At 45.1% G+C, this 9,635-nt stretch overlaps 1 non-coding gene across 1 annotated transcript; it reads right to left on the bottom strand.

Annotated features, from left to right (window-relative positions):
* Nucleotides 1-9,188: 9,188 nt before the first annotated feature.
* LOC116071810 lies at nt 9,189-9,319 on the bottom strand. The gene has a single exon (XR_004111174.1). It is a non-coding gene; the product is annotated as a small nucleolar RNA SNORA17 (small nucleolar RNA).
* Between the last annotated feature and the right edge of the window lie 316 nt (nt 9,320-9,635).

The following is a 9,635-nucleotide window of genomic DNA, read 5'->3' as shown; positions in this document are numbered from 1 at the left end:
TCCGCCTGCCTCTGCCTCCCAAGTGCTGGGATTAAAGGCGTGCGCCACCACTGCCCGGCGAAACTGAGTCTTAAAAGGGGTTCCACCCTGAGTAGAGCCACTGATGACACACTTGAATAAATCTTCTTGGGAAATCCTGGGGCTATTAGACATCCTGGAATGCAGCAAAAAACAGAAAGAGCAAACAACAGGAAGAAATGGATTCCACAGCACACACTCTTTCAAAACGTTCTTTCTTCATTCACATCACCTACCTGCTCGCTGGGCCCTTCCTTTTAAGCTGGATAAATGTCTCAGGCTTGCTACTGTGTGTGAAATCCAGGCAGCTGGCCAAAGGCAGGCAGCCCATGGGAACTCGAGTCTGTCAAGCTTCGAGTGAACTAGTACAAGCCACACTCAGTGTCTACCTGTCAAAGCCACAGCTTCCTAATAGAATTAACTTCTCAATCCAGGGACTAACGCGTTCTCATCCTCATTCAAATGCTATCTGCACCAATATCTACATTCTGACTTCCATATACAGAATTCAGCAACTCTCTCTGTGCCTACTTTAATTTCTGCCAGCCTCCCTGATCCCTGCAAGTGATTCTTTTTTTTTTTTTTAAGTCAAGTCATTGATAAGTAATCTAGGCTAGCCTTAAACTCACCACCCTCCTGCTTAGCCTCCCAAATGCTAGGATTAGAGACATGAGCCAACACCACATGGCTGAATTCTGTACTCTTTTGGGAGGGATCATGTTTGATTTTTCTTTTCTTTTCAAGGTGCTGCATAATTAGAAGTGGATTAGTCTTTTACAGAATAAACTTAATTCATGGTCAGACTCTCCAGCGTCACTGATGGATTAGGTGAAGAGCCCTTCTGCTTCATACCACCCTGCCAGGGTACATGGTAGAATCATGTAGGTTCTACCCTACCTTTCACCTTCTAAATGAAGCCTGACTCATCCATCCTGACTGCTGGGACGTACGTATCCAAAGAGGCGTGGAACTGTGTGGTGGAACCATGAGGGTGGGGAGGAACAATCTAGAAGGCTGGCTACTCTACTCAAACAAGTAACCCACAGTTGCCTGTTCTTCTGAGAATTTCCTCCCTAGACTTCTGCGTTTTCTTTATGTTTAGGATAGCCACTGATCCCCATTCTATAGTTGATTGTGACTATTCTTACAACCAAAAAAAAAAAAAAATGCTAGGCTCGGGATACAGTTCAGTTGTTAGAACATTTTCTTGCCTAGCATGGATGTTACCTAGGCTTGGTCCCCAGTACTACATAAACTAGGGGCTGTGGCACGTGCTTGCTATCCTACACCTTGGGAAGTAGAAGAGCAGGCTCAGAATAATGTCATCTTTAGTTATGTAGTAAGTTTAAGGACATCCTGGACTACTTGAGACTCCTGTCTTCAAGTAGTTAATTAATTACCTAGCTAGCAAAAGGTGGGGTGTGTCTCCTAGTTAAGTTTCTCATCTTAAAAAAAAATTTAAAACTATGTACTTATTTTATTTTATCATGGAGGGAAAGGCATGCATGTGGATGCCGTAGGAAAACCTGGGGGGAGGGGTTGGTTCTGTCCTACCACGTAGGTTCTATGGATTAGACATAGGGCATGGGTCATCAGGCTTGGAGGAAATTGCCTTTTTCTGCTGAGCTATTTCACATGCCTAACTGTCTCATCTTTATGGATATTTTTAAGGAAAAGAAATATCCAACAACAACAACAACAACAAAAGCAATACCTCTCAACAGGGTTTCAGCTGAAAGGCCAATTGTTTTTGTTTTGTTTTTTTCCTGTTACCACCATCTTAGTAGGTCAACAGTGGGCAGCTTGTGACTTGGCTGTTTGATTGTGGTCCTGCTTTGTTTGCAGTCTCCTCATTCACTCTTTATCTGTCTTCTCCATTTCTTCATTTGTATAGGTGAGAGACCATTGGGACAGCAGTGAGCTTACTTACAAAGATGCAGTGATGTAACAAGTTCATTATCAGGCCCTTCACATACAGGGTTGGCAAGTCATTAAAATGCTGGTGGCCACTGATGTGTCAGAGGGAGTCTTGGGCTTCCAGGCAAAGAGGTTGTTTAAAGAAACCTGACCTGTTCACTTTGCTGCTAAGTGGCTCAGTTCCATTACTAGTGGCTCTTGGCTTATTTAGCCCATTTATAGTGTTAGCTCAACCTTCTGGATACTACATCTGAGATACATCTGAGATAAAGACATGCCTGATCTCATAGAATCGTCTATACACAACTTTTGACAGAGGCTTAAGAATTTTAAAATATGGTTTGAAAACAAAATGCATGGTTGATTCTACACAGTGATATTCCAGCTTAGGACATTAGTTAATATTTTCAGATGTGCGTTTATAAAAAAATGGCTTTTGTTTATTGTTCTGATACTAATAGCTTCCTTTTCCCACACGAACTTTGTTTTCATTACTTAACATACTGTTGAGACTGTAAAGTTCTTTACAATAAAAAATATCCTTACTAAGTAAAACCTGCCATCTGTGGGCAGGCAGCGAAGCAGGAAACACCTCTACCATTTTGAATGGTGTTTGTGCAACTCGGTTCTTCAATAATTTCATATGGTGTTTTGGTCATAATCACCCCTCCCCCAATTCCTTCCAGGTCCATCTCTCATCCCAATTTTGTGTCCTTTTGTTTTTTTAAACCAATAGAGTTCAATTTGTGCTGCCCAAATACTTATGGATGTATGGCCTTCTACTGGAGTATGGTGGACTTCCCAGGGGCTACACTGTTGGAGAAAACCCCCTCCCTCCCTCCCTCCCTCCTTCCCTCCTTCCTTCCCTCCCTCTTTCCATCTCTCCCTCTTTCTCTCCCTCCCTCCCTCCCCCCCCTCTCTTCCCCCCCCCCACCTCTGCTAGGACTAATTGCCTATCAGTCCTTGGCTAGAGGTGAGACTTCAGGCCCACCTCTCTTCATGACAGGATTGGGTCCGGCTTGAGCCTGCTCAGATTTCGTGCATGTTGTCATTACTGCCGTGCGTTCATCTGCACAGTTGCCTCCTTGGATCTGGAAGATGCTGTTCCCTTGTGGCTGTCCTCCCTGTCCAGCTTTTACACCCTCTCTGCCCTCTCCTCAGTGTGATCCCTGAGCGTTGGGAAGAAGGGGTAAAATTACTTTTCTTTGTTTTTTGAAGCAGGGTCTCTGAACTCCTGATCTTCCTGGAGGGCCCCCTCCTGGGATCAAAAGCATGCATCACCACATCCGGTTTTGCGTTCTGTTTCCTACCCATCTTTACAAGTGGCTTAGGATATTAAATCTTGCTGTAATGGGCGTCGTCATACCCCTCGGGAGGCAAACTCATGAAGCTCCAGTTGCCGCTTCATCCCATTGCATCCGGCACTGCAACCTTAACTTCTTGCTCAAGCTGTCTGAAGCAAGACATGCTATAAGTTAAGTGAAGCAATCTCCTTGCTTACAGATAGCAGAAAGTGAGGACAGGAGTCCGTGATTCAAGGCCAGCCAAATCCCCAGTGCTTGGGCAAGCTGCTCAGGGCAGGTGGAATCTTGCTGGCCTGTTCTGCATTTGACCCATAGCTGCGACCTTGGAAAGCGGCCCAACCTTGATTTTTCACCCTGCCTGTCCAAGCATCTACAGAACAGTCCCATAGTCTCCACATCCTGGGTCTATAAATCAGAGACTGTTACTTTATATGGAAAAAGAGATGTTATAGATGTGATTGTGTTAAGAAGGTATCTAAAGGGTTGGAGAGATGGCTCAGTGGTTAAGAGCACTGGCTGCTCTTCCAGAGGTCCTGAGTTCAACTCCCAGCCACCACATGGTGGCTCACAATCATCTGTAATGGGATCAGATGCCCTCTTCTGGTGTGTCTGAAGACAGTGACAGGACAGTATACTCACATAAAATAAATAAATAAATCTTTTTTAAAAAGGTATCTAAGTTGGGCATAGTGGTATTGGGAAGGTGGGTGTCACTGTGGAAGGGGGTGACGTTGTGGCTCCCCAAGGGAAACAGGATTCTTTCTTGTGGGTCAAATAATGCCTGAGTAATCCATTTCTCTATGATTCTCCCGGCCCTGTATGTCTCTCTGCCCGTCCCTTCATTGTGAGAAGAGTAGTATGTGGGGGTTGCAACTTGAAATTAGTTTTCTCCTTTCTCCATGTGGTGTCCAGGGACTGAGATGGGCTTAGGCATGTCTGCAAGCCTCTTTCCCCACTGTGCCATCTTGCCAGCCCTCTATGGTTCTCTCTATGGTACAATCAAGCACTTTTGGAAGTCAACTAATTGATATAAGTACAAAAAATTTAAGTCACTCTACTGTATGAAATCATAAATGGGAATACATAATCCTATATAATTAAGGAAAAACCCTGACACCATTCTCAATGCGGAAGCAAAGGGCTCTCATAGGGATAATTCAAATTAGCCACTTTGTGGGGGCTGGTGAGATGGCTCAGTGGGTAAGAGCACTGACTGCACTTCCGAAGGTACTAAGTTCGGATCCCAGCAACCACGTGGTGGCTCACAACCATCCGTGATGAGATCTGACGCCCTCTTCTGATGTGTCTGAAGACAGCTACAGTGTATTACCTGGGAGCGAGCAGGGCCAGAACAAGCAGAGGTCCTGAGTTCAATTCCCAGCAGCCACATGATGTCTCACGGCCATCTGTACAGCTACAGTATACTCATACACATAAAATAAATAAATAAATCTAAAAAAAAATTAGCCACTTTGTTAGGCTGTACCTGTTTAGATGAATTATTTATTTTTTTTAAAACCAACTTTAATTACATTTTAGTGTGTGTGTGTGTGTGTGTGTGTGTGTGTGTGTGTGTGTGTACATTTGCATGCACTCACCAGGGCACATAAATGGAGGCCAGAGGGCGACCTACAGGAATCAGTTCCTGCCCAACCTAGTCTCAAGGAAGAAAAAAAAAAAATCAGGAGAGAAAGTCAGCGAAGAGTGGGGAATTTAGTTAAAGCTTATTCTACATTTACATGAAAACCCTCTGGGAAAGTATGCACAACAAATGTACACCTCTAAAAAGTACACTTTAAACAAGACCTGGGGCTGGAGAGATGGCTCAGTAGTTAAGAGCACCAACTGCTCTTCCAGAGGTCCTGAGTTCAAATCCCAGCAACCACATGGTGGCTCACAACCATCTGTAATGGGATCCGATGCCCTCTTCTGGTGTGTCTGAAGACAGCTACAGTGTACTCATCATATCTATATCTATATCCATATCCGTATCCGTATCCGTATCCATATCTGTATATCTATATCTATAATAAATCTTTAAAAAAAAAAAAAGGAAACATTTGGCCAGTGAGATGGCTCAGAGGTAAAGGTGTTAGCTACCAAGCCTGACAACCTGAGTGGGAAGAGAAAGATTCCATGGGGGTGGCAATGCCTGTCCATAATCTCAGTACTTGGAGCTAAAGGCTACTTGAGTCTGAGCTTCCTTCCAACCCCTCTAGGGGTCTCTTTTCATAGCCACTTCAAGCAGGGTGACCCCGCGGCCTCCAGGACTCCGCTCAGTCAGCTGGCAGGGCAATATGCTTGTAGGAACTTGCCCTGCGGTGGGAGCTTTGATGGAAGCCGAGGATTTAAGAAGCTTCCTCTCTTATGAAGTCAGGAGAGGATCCAAGCTGGTCCGGGTTGTCCACAAGACGCATTTTATAAAACGGAGCCTTGCAGACTCAGCATTATCACACATGATGACGGTAGCCTTCCAAGTGGACATTCTGCTCTGAACACAGTAGGAAGGCCCTTTACAACCAGATTCCTTGTGGGTGATCGCCAGTCATTTTTTGGACCAGGAGTAGTGGCACCTGCTTTTCATTCCAGCACTTGAGAGGCAGAAGCAAGTGGGTCTCTGTGAGTTCCAGGCCAGGGATACTTGGGACTCTGTCTCAAAGGGAGAGATAAAGACAGACAGACAGACAATGAGGTTGAGATTGAGGTCTGATTACTGCAGGCCAATCTCAGGGATGGGGAGCAACTTTCTCCTACATAACCCGACTCTTTCCACCTACCTTTCTGGTCTTATCCATAGATTGTATCTGCATGCTTTTCTGGCACACACACACACACACACACACACACACACACACACACACACACGAGAGAAAGAGAGAGAGAGAGACAGAGACACAGAGACAGACAGAGACAGAGACAGACAGAGACGGGGAGAGCACAGAACACCCTATGTATCCTTGGACTAGATTGTGAACTTTCTGCAACAGCTTGTAAGGCTTTGTGTAGGCATTAGGTCCCTGCCCATTGGCTCCCATTTCATGTTCTCAGGTTGCACCACTGTCCGCCCTAAGCGTCCCTCAACTTACTCCTTTTCAAGCACAGCTCCCTCCACTGACAGCTTCATCTCTGTTAGCTAAACATTTTCTAAGGTGTCCCTTTTAATTCCTCTGTCATTTTGACTGTACATTTTAGTTGTTTTAGAGATTTTCAGGAGAATTATTACAAACAATATCTTATGAGGTTGAGGTCTGATTACTGCAGGCCAATCTCAGGGTTGGGATGAACTTTCTCCTACATAACCCGCCTCTTTCCACCTTCCTCTCTGCTCTTATTCATAGATTGTATCTGCATGCTTTTCTGGCACATTCACATTGATTTCTTATTATCCAGCTGTCTTTTAAATCATATGAGACATAAAAGGGAGTTACAAAATAATCATCACGCCTGTCTTGTATGCTAACCAGGATGCTTGCTTTTTATAAATGCTCTCTATCTCCTTACGAAGATTCAAGTTTCAATCTAGAGTATTTTCATCCCAGGTCAAAGCGCTGTCTGTGGTTCGCGTCGCCGTCAGCTTGCTTGCTTTAGTGCTTGAGTTTTCTTTAAGAACATCACATTTTTTCTTCTTCTTTTTGAACGTAGGAGTGAAGCTAGGGTGTCCCCCATGCTAAGCAAACACGCCTTCTCTCAGCTGTATTCTTGGTCTTCTTTCTTCTCCCCTCCTTTTCCTCTCCCCCTTCCCTCTTCTCCCTCCCTCCCCCTGCTCCTCTCCCTCCCCCTCCTCTCTCCTCTTCTTCCCCCTTCCTTTCCTTTCCTTTCCTTTCCTTTCCTTTCCTTTCCTTTCCTTTCCTTTCCTTTCCTTTCCTTTCCTTTCCTTTCCTTCCCTTCCCTCCTCCCCTCCCCCTCATTCTGAAACAGACCTGCTATGCATCCCGGGCTAAAATGCTACTTGTCACATAACCTAGACTGACCTTCTTAAGATCTTTCTTCCTCAGCCCCCAGCCTAGCCTAATTTCCTTTTCCAGTGTTTATTATTAGTACATAGTAGCTATGAATAATGAATTTTATTGCAACATTTTCCTGAAAACATATTAACACTCTTATGGCACTGGCTGCTAAGCCTTCTGACCTAAATTCCATCCCTAAAATCTATGTACTGCAAGGAGAGAGCCAACTCCAGAAACTTGGCCTCCACACCTGTGTGCGTGTACCCACAAGTACACACAGGAACCCCTACACACATGTGTGTGTATGTGTATGTATGCTCACAAGCACACACAAGAATACCCCCCAACACACACAAGTAGAAACATAGCAAAATTAAAAATTAAAACCATACTTTAAAAACAAACCTATTTATTTATTTTATGTATATGTATATACTGTTGCTGTCCTCAGACATTCCAGAAGATCCCATTACAGAAGGTTGTGAGCCACCATGGGGTTGCTGGGAATTGAGCTCAGTGCCTCTCTCCAGCTTCCCAAAGCATACTTTACTCATATCCTCACTACTATTACCTTCCTCTCCTCCAAGCCCCCCTCTCTAGTGTTCATTATCCTACCTTTGTGGTCTTTATCCTACCTTTGTGGTCTTTATCCTACCTTTGTGGTCATTATCCTACCTTTGTGGTCATTATTTTACCTTTGTGGTCATTACCCCACTTTTGTGGTCATTGTCTTTCTACTTTTGTGGTCTGTATCCTACCTTTGTGGTCATTATCTTGCCTTTGTGGTCATTATCCTACCTTTGTGGTCATTATCCTACCTTTGTGGTCTTTATCCTACCTTTGTGGTCATTATCCTACCTTTGTGGTTTTTATCCTACCTTTGTGGTCTTTATCCTATCTTTGTGGTCATTATCCTACCTTTGTGGTCATTATTTTACCTTTGTGGTCAATACCCCACTTTTGTGGTCATTGTCTTTCTACTTTTGTGGTCTGTATCCTATCTTTGTGGTCATTATCTTGCCTTTGTGGTCATTATCCTACCTTTGTGGTCTCTGACACCACCCCCCTTCCCTTGACAGTTATACATATGAGAGAAAACACTGGACACTTTGTGTTCCAACACTGGCTCCTTTTATTAGTGTATCTTTAGCTTCGTCCATTTCCCTATAAATGGCATAATTTTGTCCCTCTTTATGGCTGAATAATACTCCTGTGTGTGTGTGTGTGTGTGTACGTATCTGTGTGCATGTCCCCACACATATTTACACATATGGGTGCCATAGCATGTGGCTGACGGCCAGAGAATAACCTGCAGTAGTTAGTGCTTTCCTCGTCCATGACACCTCATGGGAGACGAGTGTCTGGACCAGCTTTCCCACACCCAAACTCTAGGGACTGGCTAGCCCTTTCCCCTGCCACCAGGGTCATCTCTTCTGTACTGCCCAGGCAAGGTACAGGGCTGCAGCTGGCTAGGAGTGGGGTCAGCTCTCCTGTTCTCATGGCCCTACGGCCAGCTCTCCCATGATGCCCAGGCAAGGGGTGGGACCACTCCTGCACATCACTCAGACATCAAAACATCCCAGAGCAGCATCCCAGACCAAGGATGTCCACCTGGCCTTTGGTGGTAACAGACCCCTGTTGCTGCAGGGCCATGGACCCAGATATGTCCCCCCACCCCGTGGCAGCACAGGCCAGGACTCCATCATGGTTCCAGGTGACATCAGACTGTTCCTCACTTCCCTGAGTCTCCAGCTCCGCCTCTCTTCATGGTGCCCACATACTCCTGTTTCTCTCTTTCTTCCGTTTCTCCACCACTTGGGTGTTCCTCTTAGCAGTGTCCCGGGGCTCTAAGTGTCTAGGCCCTCTCAGAAGTGGTCTCAGGAGTGCTATGCCTCATCCATGCGTTGTGGAACCAGGCAGGGGTCACTTCAAACATGGTCTGCATCCCTAAGCCTGCACAGCACCGGACAGGGTGGCCATCTCAGGCTCACTCTTCTCAGGGAGTGTTAGGCTCCTAATCACTCAGCTGTTCACAGGTCAGAACACTGAGCATAGACCTAGTCTCTCTCCTCTCTGCCACCTACTGACAGAAATGTGACACAGTAGCCACACTTGCAAGTTTGATGGTGTGCCTCATGAATGTCTGGTAAACACTTGACCATTGCCAGGCATTGGTGGAGCATGCCTTTAATCTCAGCACTTGGGAGGCAGAGGCAGGCGGATTTCTGAGTTCTAAGACAACCTGGTCTACAAAGTGAGCTCCAGGACAGCCAGGGTTATACAGAGAAACCCTGTCTTGAAAAAACAAAAACAAAAAACAAACAAAAAACCAACAAAACAAAACAAAACAAAAAAACACTTGACCATTGAGATTGGATGTTTTAAGTAATATAACACTTAGAAAGGAGATCCTTGTTCATCTTCCCCCCAGATTTTGTTGCTGCTTGTT

Source organism: Mastomys coucha, unplaced genomic scaffold, assembly GCF_008632895.1.
Source record: "Mastomys coucha isolate ucsf_1 unplaced genomic scaffold, UCSF_Mcou_1 pScaffold22, whole genome shotgun sequence".
Lineage (NCBI taxonomy): Eukaryota > Metazoa > Chordata > Mammalia > Rodentia > Muridae > Mastomys > Mastomys coucha.
This window is presented reverse-complemented; position numbering and strand designations above follow the sequence as displayed.